We start from the raw sequence: 25,168 nt of genomic DNA, 5'->3' as shown, positions 1-25,168 counted from the left end.
TGAGATGCTGTGGCATGTCCTCAAGAAAGCGATTCACACCAGACATCCCAAGAATATTGCTGAACTGAAACAGTTCTGTAAAGAGGAATGGTCAAGAATTACTCCTGATCGTTGTGCACATCTGATCTGCAACTACAGGAAACGTTTGGTTGAAGTTATTGCTGCCAAAGGAGGTTCAACCAGTAATTAAATCCAAGGGTTCACATACTTTTTCCACCTGCACTGTGAATGTTTACATGGTGTGTTCAATAAAAACATGGCAACATTTCAATCTGTGTGTTATTAGTTTAAGCAGACTGTGCTTGTCTATTGTTGTGACTTAGATGATGATCAGATCACATTTTATGACCAATTTGTGCAGAAATCCATATCATTCCAAAGGGTTCACATACTTTTTCTTGCAGCTGTATTTGCATGTCATTAACGCAAGCATTTAGTGATTTTACAACAAGTCAAATGCTGTACAGCCGGCGAAAGTGAAATCTTGCATTCGATCGGAGATTATTTGATATTATGAGACTATGCAAGAAAAGCGCTTGTTACATCTTACGTGAAGGGGGCCCCCACAAAATGATACTAATCAGATCCTGATTCACGTATTCCATCGCAAAGTGACTTGTCTGACCCTTGTGCTAGATTAGGGGAGTATTTTTGCACAAGACTTCTTATTGTATTTCATTATCAGTACTGAATTTTTTTATATCAAACTATGATGATAACCTTTTTAATTGTTCAAAAAATGTATTTCAGTTTGTTTCATTTATCCAAAACACTTTTTTACTCATTGACAGGTCTTGACTCCTTCAAGAGCAGCTTAATACCTCTGTCCTCTTAGGTGATAGATAATGATTTTAATAATAATAAGCCTTAACTAATAACCCGATTATGGTACCCTGGAGTCATGGACTCCCTTTTTGGCTCCACCTTATTTCAATATGTGGATGACTACCAATGCATCACACATTTCCATCTGTATTGCTCCAAGGGTGGGGTGACTGTAGCTGGAGTCCTGCTGACACAGACTATTATTATTATTATAAAAAAGAAAAAAAAAAGGAAAGGAATGGGTAGTATGATGTGTTTACCCAAATGTAAGGTTTATCAAGCGTACCTCATTGATCAAAGGGCAATAGTGAAATTATATTTTTACTAAAAAAACAATTAATTTATACTGAAATTATTACGTTTATAAGAGGAAATTATAATCTGTGGAACTAATGTATTATATTGTTAAACTGAAGCATTTTGCTGGAACATCTTATTAGAAGATGTTTCAGCAAAATGACCCAATAGAGGATAGAAATGAATAAATATACTCATTTAACAAAGGAAATGTGTTGTTCAAGTAGTTTCTCCTTAGCAATGTTTATCACTGTGAACTAAGGCCAGAAGTTAGGCTTTTGCAGTAAGAGCTTAATTATTAATTGTAGAACCCAATACTCAGGATTCAAAGTAATTAAGTACTTATCTGGTCATTTTTGTGAATTTACATATGGATTAATAGTGTAGAGAAAGTCTGTTTTTATGTTCTTGTCGTACTGATGCAAGTTTTTATGATTGTAGAGACCGTTTGGAGTGTTTGTGCTACCTGATCATTGGGATCTGCCCACCAATCTGTATCTAGCTGACCATCTATTGACTATTTGCAATGATGTCTGTTCAACCAAAACACATGCGGACCGAAGAAACCTTATGAGGACATAAGCTTTGTACAAAAGTGGCTGGAAAGTGGAGTGCTGTCGAACGCCGCAATTTGTGAAATAACCCTCTCGACAATTGGGGTGGTGTAAGAGCATTGTGGTGAAAATCCAGCAACAAATGGACGTACTAATAACTATGTGAAACCTGACTTTTTGTCTTATTGTTAGCTGTTTTGCTACTATCAGCCCCCCATATGCTCTGCCCACGATGTGACATCATACTGTCCCACCCGTACAATCTGCCCATGTCATGACATCACATATGTCCCACCATTTTTTCAACATTTACATTAATCAACAGTTTTATATGTTACAACTAAGTCTATTTATAATAGTAGAAAATAACTTGCCATTGCCAAAGAAACAAGCTACAGCGGTACTGGTGCCTATGGTCAAAACAGCCAAACTTGCAACTGGTTGAATTATGGTGTTTTCCCCCATTTGGATATTGTGAAATTCACTTTGATTCCCCCAAATTCACACTTTTCTGATTAAACCTGTTAGAACATTGCTTAGATTGTACATTTCACTAAACATCTTGATGATCTCAACCAATCCAATGCTTTTCTATAGAAAAGCATTAGGAGGCTATTGTTCATGTGTGGCAAAACACTGCACCAATAAGCATCTCCTCATAGAGAGGAATTGAATCAATGCATCTTTAAGGTGAATGTTTAGCTACTCCATGCAGAGCATGGACATGCATAATGCCAGTGTTCCACACAGTGCAGCACTGACCCAGGAAGCATCTCTAGTGGCTGTCTGAGTGACTGTCATTGGAGGTGTCCCCAAGCAGCAATGTTTACATTGAAAAACCTAAAGGGACAGGCTATATTCACCAGAACAACTACATTAGGCTGCTGTGGCTTTGGTGATTATAGTGTCCCTTTATGTGAGGTAAATTAGATATTAGTGGCACTAATACTATACCAGATTGCTTCTTCCCACCAGATGAGGGCAAGATGATGATGATCTTTGACTGCAGACTGGCTCCTTGGTCTGGTGCACAACAGACTCTCTGGAGGCTGCTTGCAGCTGTTCGCCAAAACCAAAGCCATGGGGGAACAGAAACCAGCTTAATTTGCAGCAGGCCACCTCCTTGGCTGTCCCAGAACCCCAGCAGGCACTGCTGCTGCCCACTGGCCAACAAAAGGCAAAACCATCCGGCTGCATATGGGGTCATTCAGACATTCACCCTATTTAATTATGATCCAGATTTTGCTATTCAGATACCAAATAAGTTTGAATTAAAATGGCTTAAAATCTGAGCCCAAATGCCTCAAATCCATGCTCAATGTTTTTTTTTTTTTTTTTTTAAATCTGAACTATTTAATTATTTTAAGCCTACAGTGGTTAATATGTTCTCATATTACTATAATAGAAACTATAAACCTTCCTTATGCCCCCACTTGCCATGCTGTTGGTGGAGGCATATCTACTAAAAAATGATCAACCAATGGCTGCCCATGACTGGGCAGCCATTGCCATAGAAATTGGGCCTGTAAAATAAAAGGGGGGCATCATGTGCGAGCTATTAAATTCAAAAATAGGGGATGGAGAGTTTATGCCCGGCACCCACCCTTGGCAGCTATTAGTTTTTACAGGTATTATTTGTTTTGGCCCACCCTTATTATTATTTTAATAAAGGGTGGCTACAAGATTTAGTATCCTTTGCACAACCAAAGAGACAAGTAAACTAATATTTTATATAATATGAAGTCTGAATGTCAAACTTAAGGTTCAGATGATCTGAAAAATGTCTCGAACTTGGCTTTAGTCATTTAGCTATTGTCAGTATGGTGAAGTTACTGAGTATTATACACGACAAACCCAGTGTAAGGTGGAGCGCTGTGGAATGAATTAACTTACCCCCCCTGGGGTTTTCAGTATAGCCTAAGGGGGGAAAGAGGTACAATAGTGCAGACTATTAAGTACAATCTGAGTGAAATAACCAAATAGTGGTTCACTCACATGGGTCTGAGCCTAAAATGGACAGGCTCAGATCTCTCAAGCAGACGTGTCCTTAAGGAGACACGGACCCTTCAGAGGTTGATTTTCTAAACTTTCTTTCTGTGGAGTACAATAAAAAACCGAGATCTGGTGCAATATATTTCGGGTACCAGTGTGTGCAGATAGATAAAATATAACTGCTCACCTTTCATAGAGCCTCAGACTTGGCTCTAAGTATTTCAGCAAATGTGTCTATAAGGGGACACATACCCTTCTTTTGTTGGAGCGGGAACTGCAGATGTAGACTAAATCAGAAGCTCAGGTGGACAGATAATGAATAGTAAAAATATATTTATTGGTAAAAATAATTATGTGTATAACACTATAAAAACAATAAAAATATATAAGTCTATATAGAAACAATGTCCAAACTTCTGAGGTGGTCCGAGACGCGTTTCGCCTGGTCGGCTTTCTCAATCGGTGTCTCTCTCTCTTGGTTCCCTGTCTTCTTTTAAATGCTGTCTTTAGGTCCCATTGGTGGATGGTTTCGCGCCCTCCGGTTCCGGTTCAGCTGTAGTTCCGGTTTCGTCGACCGGAAATGACGTCGTGCTGGTCTCGTCGACCGGAAGTGACGTATCGCTCGTGCAAAGTCCTATTTCCTGATAAGTCCATTGTCGCCATTTTGATTACTGGCAGCGATCTAGTAGGCAGTGATACTCCCATAGGGATATAGTGCAGGAGAAATAAGGGCAACATAAAAACTAGTTAGATCCAAATCTAACACATATTAAATATACCCAAGTGTTTCAAATGGTCTTAAAGGTGCATTCTATTCTTAGGCATACAGATACCTATATGTTTGTACATATCCTTAGATTGTGATAATTCATCTGTATATTTAAAGTGCATAGGGTATTCTAGATTCCATATATTATAAATATTTCTAATAAAAACCGTAGTGGGTGAGTAATAAGAACAATAAAAATCTGACACCTTCATGCTTTTAGTGCAAATGGAGATTAAAAGTACATATGTAGAAAGAAGTCTCTACCATATGTAGAGGCAGTAATAAAAGTGCATAAAAAGTTTATAAGAAGTGGCAAAGTTCGAAGTCATTGTTAAGACCATGAGGTGTCAGTGTATTCAAATTAAAAATCCACCTCATTTCTAATTGCCCCAAACGTTTGATAAGATCCTCCCCTCTCCAATTTGGTACCAGTTTATGTATACCCATAAATTTCATGTTATTTGGGTTTTTTTCATGTTTTTCCAGGAAGTGTGCTGATAAACTGTGTTTTGCAAATCCATTTTTAATATTTCTAATATGCTCTTGTATCCGTACGTTAAGATTGCGAATAGTACGTCCCACATAAAATAGACCGCACGGGCATATAATGACATATATGACTTTTTTTGAGTAGCATGTAATTAGTTCTTTTATTTTAAAACTTTGTTTAGGATTTTTGGGATGATTAAAAGTCTGGATGTGTCTTTTTGTATTTTGTGTGTTCTTGCATGCACCGCAAGTGCCACATCCGAAAAAACCTTTTGATTTGTTTAAAAAGTGATCATGCTCCTTGGTTCTTATATGGTTATGTACTAAAGTGCGATTTAAACTAGGTACTCCTCTATATACTATAGTGGGTTTCTCGGGGAGGATAGAGTTTAATGTATCATCGTTTTTTAAGATGGGCCAGTGTTTGTTCAGGATTCTCTTAAATTGTTTGCTTTTGCAATTGAAATCACAGACAAACACTGGTTCGTTTTTAGCTTCCTTTTTCTCCTTATATCTAATTAGGGAGGATCTCTCTTCTACTTTAACCTTGTCATAAGCTGTATTCAGCAAATCTTCTTGATATCCCTTTTCTTTGAAATTATCTAAGATAATCTGTGCCTGTTCATGGAATGTTGTGTCCTCCGTGCAGTTGCGCCTTATTCTAAGTAACTGAGCTCTGGGGGCATTGACTAACCACGGAGAATAGTGGCAGCTGGTGTCCTTTATATAGCTGTTAACGTCTACGGTCTTGAAAAAGGTCTTAGTCTTAATTGTTTGGTTCTCTACATAGATGTTAAGGTCTAAAAAGTTTACACATGATTTGCTGTAGTTGGAGGTTAGTTTTATTCCCCACTCATTAGAATTAAGGTGTGTGAGGAAGGTTTGTAGAGACTTTTCATCTCCCCTCCATATAAAGAACAGATCATCTATGTACCTGCGATAGGTCACGAGGCTCGACTCCCATCTGGTGTCCCCATAAATGAACTCTTGTTCCCAATGGGACATAAAGAGGTTCGCGTAGCTGGGAGCGAACCTCGTGCCCATCGCAGTTCCACATGTTTGAAGATAAAAATTGTTCCCATACCAAAAGTAGTTATTGTTGAGGATCCATGTGATCCCCTCAACTATAAAATCTACCTGGTCTGGGTGAAAGCTGCGGGATTGGTCTAGAAATGTCCTGGTTGCCAAGCATCCTCTATCATGTGGAATGATCGTGTATAGTGAGGTTACATCTGATGTAACCAAATAAAGATTATCCTCCCATATTGTATTTTCAAGTATCTGTAATATACTGATCGTGTCTTTGAGATAACTCGGGCATTCTCGTACTATCCGTTGGAGGTGTTTATCTATGTATAATGATAGTCTGCTAGAGATTGATCCAATTCCCGATATTATTGGTCTGCCTGGGGGATTGGTGGCATCTTTGTGTATTTTCGGGAGGAAGTAAAATACAGGCACTTTAGGGTGTGAGATATTCAAAAACTCATTTTCCTTTTTATTGAGTATATTTCTAGACTTTCCTTTTTCTATTAGTTGGTGGTAGCTATCTTTAATCTCATTTGTCGGATCCTTCTTCAATATTTTATATGTGTGTGGGTCTCCTAGGATTCTCTCTGCTTCTTTATCATAATCAGTATGTTCCAGTAGGACTATGCCCCCCCCCCTTATCAGCTGGTTTTATCACGAGGGTATTGTCAGGGTATTGAAGCTATTGTCAGTGCCTACTGTCAGTGGAGATGAATGAATAAATGCTTGTGCGTTCATGTCTGGCAGCCTGGCAAAGAAAATTAGTTTAAGAATGGCCTAATAATATTTCAGCAGAGTACCTCCTGCTGCAAACACATTTTAGTGTTAGTCCTTAATTAATAATATTTTAATACTAATACTATTCACTAGACTAGCTATTTTATACACTACATAAACATATACATGGTTATTATCTAAAGTGAGCATTAACGGTGGATTAAAATGTTTTCCATTTGGTCTATTTTTACCTTAAATATTCTCACTTTAGTTAATAACGCTGCCTATCTTATTGTTCTCTTCCTTTACAGAACCTGAAACTATAAAGAACGTGACTGTTGGTAACATTACTGTAACATCTGTGAATCTGATCTGGGAGGCACCAAAAGGAAACAGAAGTTCATATTACATAGAAGTATACGCAGCTACGTATATCAGTTTTAAAAAGTATGACAGCAGTTGGGAAACAAGAAAGTAATAAAAAGACATTTGATTTTAATGCATATTAAGACATATCCTTATCTCGGGACTGAATGATGGAAGGATAAAAAAAAATCCCGTCTATTTAAGCCTACACATTTGAAAACAAATCAACCAAAAGATTTATATTACTGACAACATGTGCTTTCCTTGTATATTTCGGAGTAAAACAAATGTGGCAAAATGTGAAATCTTTTTAAAAATTAATGAGCATTTTTTTATATTATTATTATTATTATTAAGGCACCAAATAACTTTTATACATTTTATATATTTTGGCTAAAATACTTAGCTGTAGGTTTGCATGCCTAATTTTGTATTGCATTTGAAAATGAAAAAATAAAAAGTTTTCAGTCTTCTGCATCTTAACCCTCCCTGCCTCCTTGCTACCACCTACTCCATTCTCAAAAACATCCTGCATTATAGTTACTGTTTATGCACAAAGCTCCCTATAGCTCTGTCCCTTTATGTTAGCCTGCAGTGTCCACTAACACAGTTGTCATGAAAAAGCACAGGTTTGCTATATAAAATGACAATGATTAAAAGAAAATCAGAGAAACCACTCTTCTGAGACTTTTATGGCTATGTTTTCTTATAAGGGAGAATGAGACACACAGAGAAAGTGGGGGAGAATGACACACAGAGGGACTAGGGGTGAAAAAAGACAAGTTGATGGGGAAAGCCAAAGACAAAGAACTGTGGGGAGAAAGACATACAAACTATTTGTTTCATAAACATCACATAGTGCTTTTTGCTATGCTCTATTGAAAAGTGAGAAAGTAGCAAAGACATTGAAAAGAAAAGAAAACCAAAGCAGTGACAAGTGCAGTTAAATGCAATGTGATTTGAACAATGAAAAATTGCTGGTAAGTGGAAATGTACATTGTTGCGTTTTAAATATCAGCCACTGTGTGGTGCTATAGCTGCATCATTGCATAGCTATTCATTGTTAAAACAAGGATAGTCAAAGTAAAAAATATTAATTTCATGATCATTTAACCTTTTTTTTTTTTATCACTTTTGTTATATGTTTATTTTTGGGCTTTCTGCTGATACATTATACCAGGGGTGCCCAAACGGTAGATCCCCAGATGTTGTAGAATTACAACTCGCGTAGTGCTTTGCATGCCTTTAGAATGACAAAGCATCATGAACGCTATGACATCTGGGCATCTACATTTTTAGAATCCCTATCCTATATGTATACAAAACACAAAAACACATTTTCTCACAATTTTGCTTAATTTCTACACAATTGGAGCTAAACCAAAATAACTAAAAATAAATCCACTCCTAATTGTAAAAAAAAGTACAATAGGTCTAAGATCGCAGTTAGTCTTTGGAAGTTGTACGACAATTATTGCAAGGAGTAAATTAATGTCCAAATAAAAGCATAATGTTTAGTAGATATTTGGGAGTACATCTAAAAAAAATTAGCAAAAACTGCAGTTCTATTATCTGCTGCTTTCGCAATCACTTCTCTTGTAACCCAGCCCAGATTTCATGTGGCTGTCCAATGACAAACTTTCCAATGTAGGTCAATGAGAAGTCTTTGCAAGGCAGGTGCTCTGAGGAATTGCTGCCTCTTGAGTTTAGCTCCACAGGAAGTAACAGTATCTGTTGTCTGACTGACAGCCAGGAGGATGTAACAACGTTAATTTATAAAAGGGTCAATTGAAATCTGCACTTTTTATAAAATGGAAAAAAAGGACACACTCTTTACATATCAAGCATTTCAGCAAGCTAAAGTGCTTTAAGGGATCTAGAGTGTCCCTTTAACATTTTAAAGACAAACCTTGAAACATTTATACAAGAAAAAGTCCCTCTATAAGGGACCAATAAATAGGAGAATTCCTTAGTATTAGAAGTATTTAATGAATAATGAAATTATAAATCTGCGCTTCAAAGTAATAAATTAAATTAAATTGAAAATAAACAAAAACCCTATGTTAAAACACATAATATAGGTAATTTCTCAAAGGATATTAAGGGAAATGAAAATTATGTGTAATGCCACTACTACCCTTCCAATGCAGTATTAGCAGATAATTCCTTTATTATGTGTTTGGATATATGTAAAGTGGCATGTCTACTAAATGTCTAACCTAGCCAGGGTGAAATATTGACCTCATAGACTTTTTAAAAAAAAATTCTACTTTGTAATGTGGGGGCTAACTAAAAAGCTATGATCATCCACCACATGATCAACCCTAGCATGCCAAGCTTTTTTTTTTTTTTAACTATTTGCCCAGTGACTGCTAGTTCTGCCATCAGAAAATATCAAACTCTGAATCACAAAACAAGTAAAATGTTTGTGCATTGACCATTTAATTTGTTTTGTAAATCGGCCATTCGTCAATTTGGAATTTTGGACAAATCACCTATCGCCAAAAACTGATTTGTCCAAAATTTGTCCAATGCATGTGTTTTCTAAACATTGTGATACTACAAAATCACAGGCATTGGTACATTTTCTCTTAAACTCAACTCTATGTTGTCCAATCAAATGCATATCTTACTCCTTATACCCCATTATAACCAGTCATACCCTCATGTCCACGAACCCGGAAAAATGATTTGTTCCAGAGACCTGAGCAAGAACTGTTGGACACAGAATTTCCACACAATGTTGTAAAAACCCACAGAATATCAAAATATGTTAACAAGTACCAGAGAGTTAAAAATCAAGTCAGACTTCAAAGATTCATGTTCGTTGTTTAAAATAGTTTTTACTTTAGCATTTTTATTTGAGATTGTAAAACCCTTTTAAAATCCAAATGTTTTCAATTTTCACTTTTCTTAAATTGAATTGTTGTGCAACACTTCTATAAATAGAAGCAAGCTGGCACAGACTACTCACCTTGCAAGTTTACATTGTGTAAATGTTATTGGAGACGATTAATCCTGCAATCCACAAAATGGTTTTACCTTTCTGAGTTACTTTCACATCTGCAGCGATGCCTTTGTTAAGGGCACATTTTTTTCAAATAATGATTGTAAAATATATATATATGATCCCTGTATTTCATTGTTCTTTTTAAGCCTTAGAACGTCATGTACTGTTGTTTTGTCTATTGCATGCAAAGGATCGACAAATTGAGCAATTCTCAACTGAATCATCCTTTGTGGCCATTCATCCCCACCTAAGTTCATATAGCTATATATTCTGAAATGAAATAACATTTCAAACATCATTGTGCAATACATTTCATGAAAGATATTCTGATATCCTCCACCGACTATCTTCACTGGATACTACACAATGACTTGATCACCAGCATCATCAATTTTATAACATGCAACACTCAACACAAACAACTTGCCTCACTATCCAGAATCCCAATGCTGCAGCCATCATGTCTAACTCTCCTGGCTCACTTTAGTTTAGCAACACTGATACTATCTCAGTAAACATGAGCATTCACCACACTCAACTACAATAAAGCCAGAACATACTGTTTAAAAATCCTACACGGCTAGACAAACTGTTATTTTATGACGCTCTGTAACCCTTAACTGAGTTTATTTTTCTGTGTATTTTTTTGTTTTAATATGGCTTGCATGATTAACCTGTTATGACACATCTGACCCCAGATGTTTATTTTTTTAAATTATTAATTCTAGCCCTTCCTAAAGGGAGAATTCAAAGTGAATTTATTTAGTAGAACTGAAAGCATGTCTGACTTACAAAAATGTTCCAATTCAAGTAGTTTGAATTTAAATCTGAAATTAACTATAGTGAATAACTGACTGTTTTGGGTTGAGCTGCCCTGGGTACATGGATGCAGGACTATCTCACTCTTTTAACAGCAGGTAGTGTTGTAAAGTTGTGTTATACTATGGCTAATAGACACTGTAAGGTCTAGTTTAAAAATACAGCACCACTTCCTAAATACATTTTATTTCATTACACGTACTGAAAAGAAATTGTTCTACAAAAAACGTGTAAGTCGCCTTACATACATCTTAATTAAAAAATAAAATAATAAAATGGAAATGCACTTGAAATATGGTTTTCTGAGTACAAATAATTACAGTACACAGGAACTTGCAAGGCTATCCATATGAAGCAGCACACAAATCTGTAAATATCTTTGAGGATTACAAAATACATAATTTAGTTGGACCTCAGAATATAGAAAATGGTCTAGCATATATACAATAATAGATACATTCAATGTCTCCACCCTCTGCATGGAGATACTGAACTTTACTGATTCTCCATGCCAGGGCGGTGTTTGACTTTGCTCCCCAGCCCTCCTCCTTCGCTGAGATCATCAGAAATGACAATCTCAGCCAATCCAATGCTTTCCTATGGGAAAGCATTGTTATTGGCTGAGATAATTACTTCTGATTTTCTCAGCCAAGGAGGCAGATCCTACACCAGCAGACTGGAATAAAGGTAAGATTTTACAATATTTTGGAGGGCAAGGGGGACTAGATAGTGATTTTAACACTATGGGTCAGGAATACATGTTTGTGTTCCTGAACCTATAGTGTTTATTTAATTTGGAATTCCACTATTGAGTGGAAACAACTGGCATCACAAATCTATCTTGACATGAAATAGCTATGCACACATAATTCAAGCAATGATTACCATCTATAGGTCAATCTGACTAGGACATGCTAAAAGGTACATTAAATGAAGTAATGAGCTTTAGCAATGGATATAGGCAACACACAAAAACCTTAGCAAATTGAAGGGGATTCTTAATGAATGGCTAAATAGCTAAGAGGTTTCTATATGGCTAATTGGATAGCCTTTGACATGCAACTAACATTAAAAGTGACAAATTGTTTTCTTAATACTGAGTATCAAGGAAAGAGGAAATTATATATATATATATATATATATATATATATTATATATTTATTTTGACATTTAAACAACAAAAAGAAAAGGCTTAACAGGATTGTGAAACGAAGTATAAAACAAGTTACTGGGTGTGGAGAAGTTGTTTTAACATGTGAAAAAAATGATGTCATGAAGTTACTGACCACAATAAACACATGAAAACATTATTTTCTGAAACTTAACAAGGAAGTCTTAAGCATTTTTATTTTTTTGAGCGAACTTTGGAGCTAAGGAACTGATGCCAATATAAAATGGTATTGACATAGGTGATGAGAGCTTATGAATGACAAAATTGCTAAAGAGTCCTGGTTGACTTAAAAGGAAATTATTCCTAAAATATGAGTCTGTTATTCAATTCACAATGCTTGATCAGTTGGTAAGAAGGCAGCATTCTGAGAAATTTCAATAACCACTCTATCAGTTAATAAATAAACATCACACCTTTTAAAATCACTTACCGTATATACTCGAGTATAAGCCGACCCGAATATAAGCCGAGGCCCCTAATTTTACCCCAAAAAACTGGGAAAACTTATTGACTCGAGTATAAGACTAGGGTGGGAAATGCAGCAGCTACTGGTAAATTTCTAAATAAAATTAGATCCTAAAAAAATTATATTAATTTAATATTTATTTACAGTGTGTGTATATAATGAATGCAGTGTGTGTGTGTATGAATGCAGTGTGTATATGAATGCTGTGTGTGTATGCAGTGTGTATATAATGAATGGAGTGCAGTGCGTGTATATGAGTGCAGTGTGTGTATATGAGTGCAGTGTGTGTATGAGTGCAGTATGTGTATAATGAATGCAGTGCAGTGTGTGTATGAGTGCAGTGTGTATGCAGTGTGTATATAATGAGTGCAGTGTGTGTGTGTGAGTGCAGTGTGTATATAATGAATGCAGTGTGTATGTATGAGTGCAGTGTGTGTATGAATGCAGTGTGTATATAATGAATGGAGTGCAGTGTGTGTATATGAGTGCAGTGTGTATGCAGTGTGTGTATATGAGTGCAGTGTGTGTATATGAGTGCAGTGTGTGTATGAGTGCAGTGTGAATGCAGTGTGTGTATGTGTGTATGCATGAATGCAGTGTGTGTATGAATGCAGTGTGTATGCAGTGTGTGTATATAATGAATGCAGTGCAGTGTGTGTATGAGTGCAGTGTGAATGCAGTGTGTGTATGTGTGTATGTATGAATGCAGTGTGTATGCAGTGTGTGTATGAATGCAGTGTGTGAATATAATGAATGCAGTGCAGTGTGTGTATGAGTGTGTATGAATGCAGTGTGTGTGAGTGCAGTGTGTGTGTGTGTGAGTGCAGAGCATTGGTGGGGGTGGGCATTTTATTAATTATTATTATTTTATTATTATTGTGATATATATTTTTTTTAATGTTATTATTTTTTTTTTTTTTATTATTATTTTTTTTATTTTTTTTTTCGTCCCCCCTCCCTGCTTGTTAGCTGGCCAGGGAGGGGGGCTCTCACTCCCTGGTGGTCCAGTGGATGGGCTGTAGGAGGGGGGCTGTCAGGAAGCTGTAACTTACCTTCACCGCAGCTCCTGTCAGCTCCCTTCTCTCTCCTCCGTCCGTGCAGCTCCCAGGTCAGCTCCCTCTGCAACTCTCGCGGCCGCGAGTAACCCGTGGCAACGCTCTGACCCCGCGGCTCTCGCGAGAGTTGCAGAGGGAGCTGACCTGGGAGCTGCACGGACGGAGGAGAGAGAAGGGAGCTGACAGGAGCTGCGGTGAAGGTAAGTTACAGCTTCCTGACAGCCCCCGGTCCTTGTCTGTATTATGGCAATGAAAATTGCCATAATACAGACAACTGACTCGAGTATAAGACGAGTAAGTGTTTTTCAGCACAAAAAATGTGCTGAAAAACTCGTCTTATACTCGAGTATATACGGTATATGATTTTTTTTTTATTCATCAAGAAAAAACAAACATTTTTTATCTACATTCTGAAAATGTATGATTGTTTTCTCTATTATTTGTAGCAGAGTTTTTTTGCCAAATATCCCCAAGGGTAACCTTCCCTTGTTAAAGACTTAAAGGGACACTATAGCCACCAAAATAACTTTAGCATAATGAAGCGGTTTTGGTGTATAGATAATGCCCCTGCAGTCTCACTGCTCAATTCTCTGGAAGTTAAATAACTCTGCTTATACAGCCCTAAGCACAACTCCTTGCATGTGAATACTTTCCTAGCAACCTCGTTACCCCTACTTATAGTGTGTCACCTACCCCCTAGTGTGTCACTATACTCCACTCCTTCTGGCATGTAAGCTCATTGAGCAGGGCCCTCAAACCCTCTGTACCTATGCGTCCACTTGTCTGGTTACAATCACATGTCTGTTAGTCCACACATTGTACAGTGCTACAGAATTTGCTAGAGCTATATAAATAATAAAATAATAATGTGACTGACACAGCCTTCCTAAACACTTCCTGTAAAGAGTCATCTAATGTTTACACTTCCTTTATTGTAAATTCTGTTTAATTTAGACTATGTTAGCTCCTGCTCTGTTAATAGATTACTCTGCAGGCGTCTTCTGTATTTAATTAATGGCCAATCTACTGTTACATCTGATTGAAAATGAAACCATTTTATTTCCATGCAGGCTGTGTCAGTTACAGCCAAGGGAGGTATGTCTAGGGCTACAGAAACAAAAGTGATTTTACTCCTAAATGGCAGAGAATTGAGCAGTGAGCAAGGGCATGATCTATACACAAATACGGATTCATTAAGCTAAAGTTGTTTTGATGACTATAGTGTCCCTTTAAGGTTGATGTACAGCGCTACGGAATTTGCTGGCACTATATAAATAATAAATAATAATAATAATATACCTGAGAGCTGAACATATTTTGCCTTTTATGCTTTGATATATTGATTGTTTGGTATATTGATTATGTTTGTAATATTGGAATGTGTTTTCCTTATATGCGATCATTTGATTGTTGGCCATGTGTAACTACTCATTGTTCACATATAATAATATTATGCACTATAATTCTCAGGTTATCTAATTTTTTTTTTTATCCACTTAAGAAAGCCCTAAGGGGAGAAACGTGTTGTGGAAATTTTAACTAACTATATTTTAATAAACTTATTTTGGCCACTTTCTTTGTTGTGAGTTAGTCATTTTATCTTTTTTACAATTTTTTTTATTTTACTACCTGTCATCTGAGTTTTACTCATTCCAGAGAGATACTACTCCAAAGCATCCTTGGTGGGGAGAATACCACTTATGCCCTAGCATTGAGCAGTGTGTCGGCCCAATTAAATGTGAGTAACCATTTAGTATTTTTATACACTCTCCTGGTTTTATCACAGTGAGCACTATTGTTGTTTTTTATATTACATATCTACTTACAACACTCCCTCACGTATCCCATAATCACTGTACACTGTTTATACTAGAGCTAGTTTTTAGCTCTCAAAAAACGTGAGTAGGACCATATAGACCTCTTTTATTGGCTGCTACCTATTTTGGGATTTATTGCACTATTAGATTTTCTTTTCTCTTTCATACAGATCCCACAAACCCCTCGATCCCACTACTCCATAGACATCTCTACCTCAGAAAGAACTGTGATTGTTCATTCATCCAAAGGTTTTACTGGACTATTTTTGGACTGTTCTATATATATTTATGTTTTATTTATATATATATATATATATATCTATATTATTATTATTTTTATTGTTCTCTCTCCGTATTTTTTTTTTTTTTTTTTAGCACATCAGAAATTGGTCTTTAATGAATGCCTCTTTATCTCAAGAGTGGCTTCATCAAGTACCAAATCATGATTTGTTTTCTAAAGTGGAAAAAAGACAAAGTAAGCAGAATAAGACATAAAAACAAGATAAGAAGGAAAGTAAAAAGAAAAGGAACATAAAAGGATAGGTAGGGGGGAGGGGGAAAGAGGGAAATCTGCCTGTGCCTCTTCAACAAATGTACATTAACCTCCATTAGATGTTAATCTATCTATTTGGATCCCATCCACTGGATAAGCCAGGGCTCCCATACCTTAACATAATATTCAATCTTCCCCTGAGCTGCCAATCTCCTCCATCTCCCTCATTTTTTCAACTCTCTGTATCCATTGCTCTTTGGTTGGAACCATGGATTCACACCAAAAAAACTGAATCATCATTTGCTTCATTCAATAAATAGTTCAACAGTAGCTTTTTATGTTTCTCTTTTAAGGAGGCTGGTCTTCTTATTTATGTCCCCTATGACATGCTGCCAATATAATCTCACGTGGTTGCAATCCCACCAAATATTTTCCATATCGCCCCGTTCATCTCCACACCTCCAGCATCGATCACTTACCAATGAGCAAAATTTATGTAATCGAGCTGGAGTCCTATACCATCTAGTGACTCTTTAAAAGAAGATCATTTTTATAGACATGCTGACTTTTGTGTTCCTCCCCATTTTAAACACATATGACCAATCCTCAGAAGTCATTTGAATATTAATGCCTTGCATCCACTACCGTTGAAAAGAAGGTACTAGCCCTTCCATAGCCCCTCTCTGAATTATGTTATATATACTGGATAGATACCGTTTATTCAATGTCCCTGGACCACACAAAAGCTCAAATTGTGTTTTATCTCTTGAATGGCAATATGGTATCACTGATTTAAATTTTTAAAAAAAATTAAATGGGAGATTCCCATTATATCTATGAGTGTTGTCTTACTTTTCCATTGGGGGAAGTCCCTAATCTTAGAGGGTGTTTCTTCCATCAATAAACTTATTATAGATGGATCTGCGTCTCCTATTATGCTTCTTAGTAAATTATAACCATGACCATTCTGAAACTCCAAATTAAGCGGGGCCAACCCCCAAATATCTTTAAGATGTTTCCATGTCTGCAAAGTGTGGTTTATAAACGGGTGTGAGTTAGGTAACAGTGCACTTAAATGGCAATTTTGCCAAGTTGGCGTCTGTAACCTAGCCTTTATACAGCTCTGTTCCAAGGCATACCATGACTTTTTCTTATCTGTGGCCGTCCACTCTCTAAATCGTGTGGACAATACTGCCACGTAATATCAGTATATATGTGGGAGGCCCAGTCCCCCTCTATCGATAGGTAATGTAAGTATATTATAAGCTATACATGGCGTTTTATTACTCCAAATAAACTATATGAGCAGGGAGCGCATCTTTCTAAAAAAAAACTCACTAGGCACTAATATAGACAATGTCACAAATACAAAGCTTTAGGAAGTATCATCATTTTTATGATGTTCACTCTACCCATTAAGGAAAAGAAGGGCAAATCCCATTTTTAAAGATCTTTACCTATATTTTCTACCAACCTTCCATAATTTAATGTAATTAGTTCTTTATGTTGTACTGACAGCTGTATCCCTAGATATGTTAAACCTGTATCTGTCCACTTATAGTTAATCTTCCTCTGTATTTGCTCTTTCATTCTTTTATCTATTCAGACACTTAATAATAACTTATCTATATTCACTTTAAAATTTGAAAAAGCACCACATTTTTTCAATTCCATCTGAACATAAGATAGCGTATGTAATGGTTCTGTAATCATAAGTAACACATCATCTGCAAAAGCAGCTACCTTTGCCTCTCCTCCAGTATATCTATATCCTTTAATATTTATATTCTTTCGTATAGCCTCAAGAAATGGTTCAAATGCCCAAACAAAGAGAAGCGGGGACAGAGGGCAACCTTGGCGAGTACCATTACCAATGTTATAAGGGGTCGATAATTGGCCATTAACTCAAATATTAGCTGTTGGGCCTCTATATAATGTCTGTATCCAATTGCATATTCTAGGCCCAAGCCCCCAAGACTCCAATATAGAAAATAGATAGAACTGATCCACCCTGTTGAAGGCTTTTTTAGCATCAATTGCCAATAAGGCTGTGGGAGTTGTATTTATTGTTGCTCCGTGTATAACATTAAGGATCTTAGTGGTATTGTCTCTGGCCTCGCGGCCAGGAACAAAACCTGCTTGATCAGGGTGGATCAGTCCAGACATAAGGGGCTTAAGCCTGTTTGCCAATAATTTGGAAAATATTTTTAGATCAAGACTGATAAGTGAAATTGGTCTATAACTACTGCAAAGATCCAGATCTTTACCCGTTTTATATATCACTGTAATCACTGCTGTAAGCATTGGGGGTGGGAGGGAAGTACTTGGGGTTAATCCGTTCAGTGTCCTGAGTAGATGTGGTCCAAGGATAGTCTGAAATTGTTGGTAATAACATGCAGTTAAACCATATGGGCCTGGACTTTAATAACTTTAATAACATTTTATATGGAAAGCTAAAAAAAATATGGATTTACATTTCTGAAAATAACTAATTCTAGTTGTTAATTTCAAGACTCCTGTTAAGTAAAGCATTCAGCTCCCTGGCATGCTTATCTTAATATTGTATTTCAGGGCTCCTTTTAATGTTTTTTTCCAGGTATCCATGTGACGTTTGAGGAAGGTAGGCCTATAATTGCATGCATAGTTCCTATTGTGAAAGTACTGAATAATGTTTGTGGTCTTGTATGGCAGTTACTCAGGTAAACTGATCCAATGAATTCAGCAGACTGTTGTAATCCTCTCCTTTTTCTCACCATTTGGTCATACCTGTAGAATAGCAGCCAGCAGGCAATTTACTTAGGATCAATCACCTTGTTGAATACACCTTCTTCAGCAGAGCTCTGCTGAACTGTTCTTTTTTAATTGAAATCCAAGGATTTAAAAACCCAATTACTCCCAGGATGAAGAAAAGACATAAAATATTTATGTATACGCTTTTTGTCATTGTTTGGACATTGTCATTTGGCCAAGGTAAGGCAAATAAAATGTAACCAGCTGATCGAAAAAAATTCTATAATTATTTAAAAATTTGGGATAATTATAGTTTAATGTTTAAAAAAAACTTAATAGATATTTTGTGCTGGTGAGATGAGTTGGAATTATAAGTAGAAGTGCAATATAGAAAAAAAACATTCACAAATAGGTTTGTTTACTATTCAGTTGTCGACATCTGCCAACCAGATTGCAACATGCAAGGCAAGATGAGCACTTTCCAAATGAGCACTTTTTGCCTGAATTTTGCAATTCCGTTATCCATTCTCTGTAATTCGCTCTGTTGTGAATAATAATAAAAGTGTCTACTTTGCTAAAGTAGAAACTGTAGAGAGTTAACAAAGTAATTGCAATTTACACGCCAAAATAGCTGAATGTTTTGCAACTTAACGATATTTACATCTTGGCCATATTGAATATTGAATGTCAGTTCTCCAAAAGTCCTAATTTAGTGACTGAAATGTGTAATGTGTTTTATAAAGTGTTTTAAAGTGGTTTTTTTTTTTTTCGTAATAGTACATTTCCCTGCTATTAAATGTTATCATGTCGTTGTTAATACCATTCTATAAGTGGAAATAAAAGGATATTGTATGTGTATATTATTTTACATTTTACATTAGAAGGAGATTTTCCACCAAATCACAAGATGACTAAATGAACCTGAGGTGTGATAACTCTTGCATGACAATCCAATGTCATGTTAGCTATTACAAATGTTTGTTCAGTAAATCATATAATTAAATTGGACATTTTCCACTTGGCATAATTAAAGGTTTATTCTGCCATGTTAGGAATTACTAGGAATATGACAAGATTTGTCTTGAGGAGAACATGTCTAATCCAATGTGGATGTGCACGAGGTTGTGTTGATATTTTATGTATTTCATGTATGAAAATTGTTTTATTTAGGTGTTCATTTTTTAAGCTTCACAAATGTTATCATAGAGTATTGTAAACAAGTGCTGACAATCTAACATAAAGATGGAAAACGATAATAGTTTTTAATAGAGATGGAAAGTATGGAATAAGAATTTAGTTATAAAGAAGGCGAAAAAGGAAGATGAAGGTAATATTGTACAAGTTAGATGAAAAAGTAGTTTTTATTGAGAACAGCTTTTCACCGTTTTCAAAATTATTTTGTTGGCCTAAGATGATCACGAATTGATTGGAGAAAGGAATGATAAAATGGGAGAACTGGAATAAAAATTGACAAATTCAGTGGAGTTTAAAATATATCCCCAATCTGACTTAGATGTGTGTCAATAAGTTCCTACTCATGACAGCTCACTATTTAGTGAACAGATCAACATGTCAATACTGTGTTATTCTCAAAACATATTATGACTGTGTTTTTCACAAATCCAGTGAAATAAAAAAAAATTAGGTTTGGGCACAACCAGTAGTTTCTTCGGCAGGTAGACTTGACAAAGTCTCAGGGGAGCCTAAACATTGTCTTCATTTTTGTATTCCACAATAAAGTCTACCTGCTGAAGAAACTACTAGGTGTACCCAAACCTACTTTTTTGTTCCTCTGGATTTGTCTGGGCTTTGGCCCTCTTTGTTTTGGAGCACCCAAGTGGGAGAAGTCACCAAAAAGTTGTGTGTGCAAGGTCCTCTGAAAATTCTACAAGACGTGTTCACTAAAGTGTGAATTATCTGGAAACCAAAGTGAGTTTACAATTTTAGGACAAAACTGTTGAAATGAAAACATATCTATTTGTGAGAATCTTCCCAATGTGACTATTTTTTGGCATTTAATTTGATTTCACTCTGAATTACTGACAACTCACACTTAGTGAATAAGCTTGTTAAAAGTGACAATTCTTAGTAGCAGGTCTTCCTCACTAATCAAGAAGCATTAACTTGTGCTCTTCAATATCAGAAGTCCACAAACTGGAAATTATATCCAGTAAAAGTTTTACGGTATTATGCATTATTTTAAGCATTTGTTGTCAGCTTTCTTAAGAAAATGAAGCATGAAATGTAACTGGGCTCCTTTTCTTTACCTCAGAACCCAAAACAGCCTTACGACAGGTCATTTATAGGGGGGCATGAGACCTTTTGCTGTTTAATTACATGCATGCTTCGATCAAGGCCTCTGTCATGAATTACAATCAGGGTTATTTACTTGTGAGAATACAAAGTTAATTTCAAATTAATGTCAACATAACCAAAGTAAAGAAAGGCAGTCATGTGCTCAGTGTGGCTTTAAATGTAAATGTCTGGCATTACATTTGAAATTCACTTTGTATTCTTGCTTTGGCAAATACCTTCTGAGTCTTATTTACTTGGGACATCATGAACTGGTAGGAGGAAATCACTATAGCAATGCAGGAAGCAATCAGTTTAGTGATGCAGGAGGTAATTGAAGATTATGCTAGCGCTAGTGTACTTATAATCTTAATTTTAATAATGACAGGAGGCGAGTATTTTGCATTACTCTCTTTACTAAACTCCATAGCAGTAAAGAAAGTGAAACATTTAAACCAATCAAAATGCAAAACAGTGAACATATAGTCCCAGTGAACAGGCTCCCCCCCCTCTTTCGGAGCGACATCGGAACAGGGAAGAAGGTTGATGATAAAGTCTGTAACGAACATCAGTAGTAGTCTTTAACGGGAGTGATGAACTTCTTGGCTTGAGTAGAAAAACAGGTACCAACAGGTGAAGCGTCCAATAGGGTCTTTGGTCTTTATAATATGAGCCGTAATCCTATGGATATGTGGTAGATGTTCCCAATCTTTGCGAAATTAAACTGAAAAGAGAATATGAGAAGGTTAGGCACCGGTCTTGAAACTGAGTAAAAACAGAAAATAAGAGTAAGCGCTAAATACCCAAAAGGCAGCAACCCTATAGGGGGATCTCTCAAAAAAACCCTTAAACAGATGGCAGATACAAGAAATGGGGGGAAGGGCTGCGCCACAAAACGTCAGTGTATAAAATAGTCCAAGTAAAAAAAGGGAAAGAAAGTCTTATCTGGAACAGGTCCAATAGGGGACGTAGGATCTATGGATGTTGGTCCGGAGCGGATATCCTCTTTCTCCTCCTTCTTAGGGATTCACTCAGATATAGGAAAAAATAGAGAAAAAAAATAGTGCAATACGTCTGATAAAGAGACACAACAGTCTAAAAGCTGGTATAGAACTCACATGTGGAGGAGCTGTAACTCGCTCTAGTATGAAAGGCGTGCAGCGGTATAATCCCCGCTTATGGGATATATGGAAGGTTCCTCCGTCAGTGGTCAAATATATAGAAAGAAAGGAGACAACAAATAGTGCTCACTGGGTAAAATCCACGGATAAAAGGGAAATAAAAATAATACTCACAAGAATGGAGCAGACCAACTGCTCCTTGATGGTAGCGTTGGTGGTATTATCCCCACCTAGGGATTGCTTGGGGTCCAAAATGATGCCAGGTAACAAACAGGTATAAAACAGTGCTCAGTGTATTAACCCCTTAAGGACACATGACGTGTGTGACACGTCATGATTCCATTTTATTCCAGAAGTTTGGTCCTTAAGGGGTTAAAAAGATAGATGGTACCAGTAAAAAAAGTGACCAAATAATCTTTAATATAATAAAATACACAGTAAAAGTCCACATACGCGTTTCGCCAATACGGCTTTATCAATATGGAAAAAGAACCTGATACCTGGCAAGGTAAAGTTTAAATAGCAATTCAGATAATTAAAATTGGCGCCAAAAATTAGGAATAGCCAATCAAAATTAAAATAATGAGCAGTAATAAAATAACATATTAAAATAAACTGATTGTATGCAGTATACATTACAATAGGCTCTATGAGCCTTATAAAATATCAGTATTAGAAAAACGGAGGTTAAATAGGGTAAAAATACATTTTGTAATATGGTCATGTGACCGGCAAGCGGCCGCAAGGGATTCTGGGGCTTGGAGTTTATGGACGTCGGCAAGCACTGCGCAGCCCCCACACAGACGCCGGCAGCTGCGCAGTGCTTGCCGACGTCCATAAACTCCAAGCCCCAGAATCCCTTGCGGCCGCTTGCCGGTCACATGACCGTATTACACTTATTTCCCTTTTATCCGTGGATTTTACCCAGTGAGCACTATTTGTTGTCTCCTTTCTTTCTATATATTTGACCACTGACGGAGGAACCTTCCATATATCCCATAAGCGGGGATTATACCGCTGCACGCCTTTCATACTAGAGCGAGTTACAGCTCCTCCACATGTGAGTTCTATACCAGCTTTTAGACTGTTGTATCTCTTTATCAGACGTATTGCACTATTTTTTTTCTCTATTTTTTCCTATATCTGAGTGAATCCCTAAGAAGGAGGAGAAAGAGGATATCCGCTCCGGACCAACATCCATAGATCCTACGTCCCCTATTGGACCTGTTCCAGATAAGACTTTCTTTCCCTTTTTTTACTTGGACTATTTTATACACTGACGTTTTGTGGCGCAGCCCTTCCCCCCATTTCTTTTATCTGCCACCGGTCTTGAAACTGTTTGTAGTCATGACAGTGATCCATCGGATAATATTGCATTAATAATTTGCGAATTCAGTGTGTAATCTACTAGTAGTTAAATAGGCTGATGATAACAAAGGATATATTAAGCCTAACGTATTAAATTTAAGAAAACAGTTAGACAACAGGAAAGGAAAGATGTAGACAAAGCTATGAATAGAGTAGTTCCCCTCCTCCGGGTGGGAAGGGTGGGAAAATACTCGCCTCCTGTCATTATTAAAATTAAGATTATAAGTACACTAGCGCTAGCATAATCTTCAATTTTATCACATGACAGCAGGCTTCCTATTTTGCATTTTTAACGCTGTAGAATAAGAGACATAGCCGCACCGGAGTTCGGTCGGAAATAGAAGGTGCGGAATGTAGATTCTCTAGACCAGTCTGCGGAGCGTAGGATATCCGTTAGGGAAGCGCCCGCCATAAAGGCTGAGGATGCTGCTGCTCCGCGCACCGAGTGGGCTCCAAACGTAGTGTCAACGCCGGCTAGCGATAGTAGCCAGCGGACCCATCTTGCTAGAGTGGTGGTAGTGATGGGGACATGTGGTCTAACATATGACACTAGGAGTTGACCTGATGGTGAGGATCGGAGTGGTAGGGTAGTTTCCACGTATTGTTGTAGAGTGGAGACGACACAGAGTTGTGGATCTGTGGGGAAGAAAGGATAAAACATAGATGTGGAGTCCATCTTAGTGCGACGAGATATCCGGAATGTAACTCCTTCAGGGGAGATTGAGAAAGCGTCTATGTCCAGAGCTCGAATGTCTGAGACCCTGTGGAAGGAGACCAGGCAAAGCAAGACTGTGAGTTTTGCTGATAGCTGACGGAGGGAGAGTCTGTCGTTAGTTGGCCAATCCCTCAGGAATCGGAGGATTACGTCGACGTCCCAGAATTGAGAATATTTCGGCCCTGGGGGGCGTTGTAATCGAATGCCTCTCAGGAGTCGACATACGAGTGGGTCCTTTCCAACCGGGATCCCTTGAATGGGGACATGGGCCGCTGAAATAGCTGAACGGATTACGTTTAGTGATCTGTAGGATCGGCCCAATGAGAATAGGTGAGATAGGAAGTTCAAAATGGTTGGAATAGTGGCCATAAATGGATCGAAGTTTCGTTCCAGACACCAAGTGGACCAGGAATTCCAGGCGGATAGGTAGCATCTTCTGGTTCCAGGGGCCCATGAGTCCCATAGTAGTTTCTTAGCAGCCTGCGATAGTTCGCCGACTTGCCAGGAGCCCCTGAAAGCGTCCAAGCCACCAGATGGAGACGATTGTCTAGGATGAGAGGATGCGGATTGCCTTTGGGATCTGTGAGAATGTACTGATGATGAGGTAGTAGGAGAGGATCGTTGCATGATAGAGCTAGGAGATCTGGGAACCATGGTTGTCGACAACCATGAGTGATGAGTACTAGCGAGGTTTGCTGGTACTTCAGGTAGTGTATGGTCCTCGCTATCATGGCGAAAGGAGGGAAGGCGTAGGCTCCCGTGATCGGCCATGGTTGTAGAAATGCATCCACTGCTGCGCACTCCGGGTCTGGGAGCCAGCTGAAGTATGATTTCATTTGTCTGTTGTTGCGGGAGGCAAATAGATCTAGGTGGAGTGGTCCTAGGCGATCCGCGATGTGGTTGAAGATTTGTGGATCCAGTTTCCAGTGTCCCGCCAGTGGCGTGAGAACCAATCCGCTGTGAGGTTTGTCTCTCCTGGGAGGTATTCCGCCGTGAGGGAGATGTTGCGGGGTAGGCAGAAGTTGAAGATGTCTTTCGTTATTTCTGACAGGAGCCGGGAGCGGGCTCCGCCT

This window comes from Pelobates fuscus, chromosome 2, assembly GCF_036172605.1.
Source record: "Pelobates fuscus isolate aPelFus1 chromosome 2, aPelFus1.pri, whole genome shotgun sequence".
Classification (NCBI taxonomy): Eukaryota; Metazoa; Chordata; class Amphibia; order Anura; family Pelobatidae; genus Pelobates; species Pelobates fuscus.
This window is presented reverse-complemented; position numbering follows the sequence as displayed.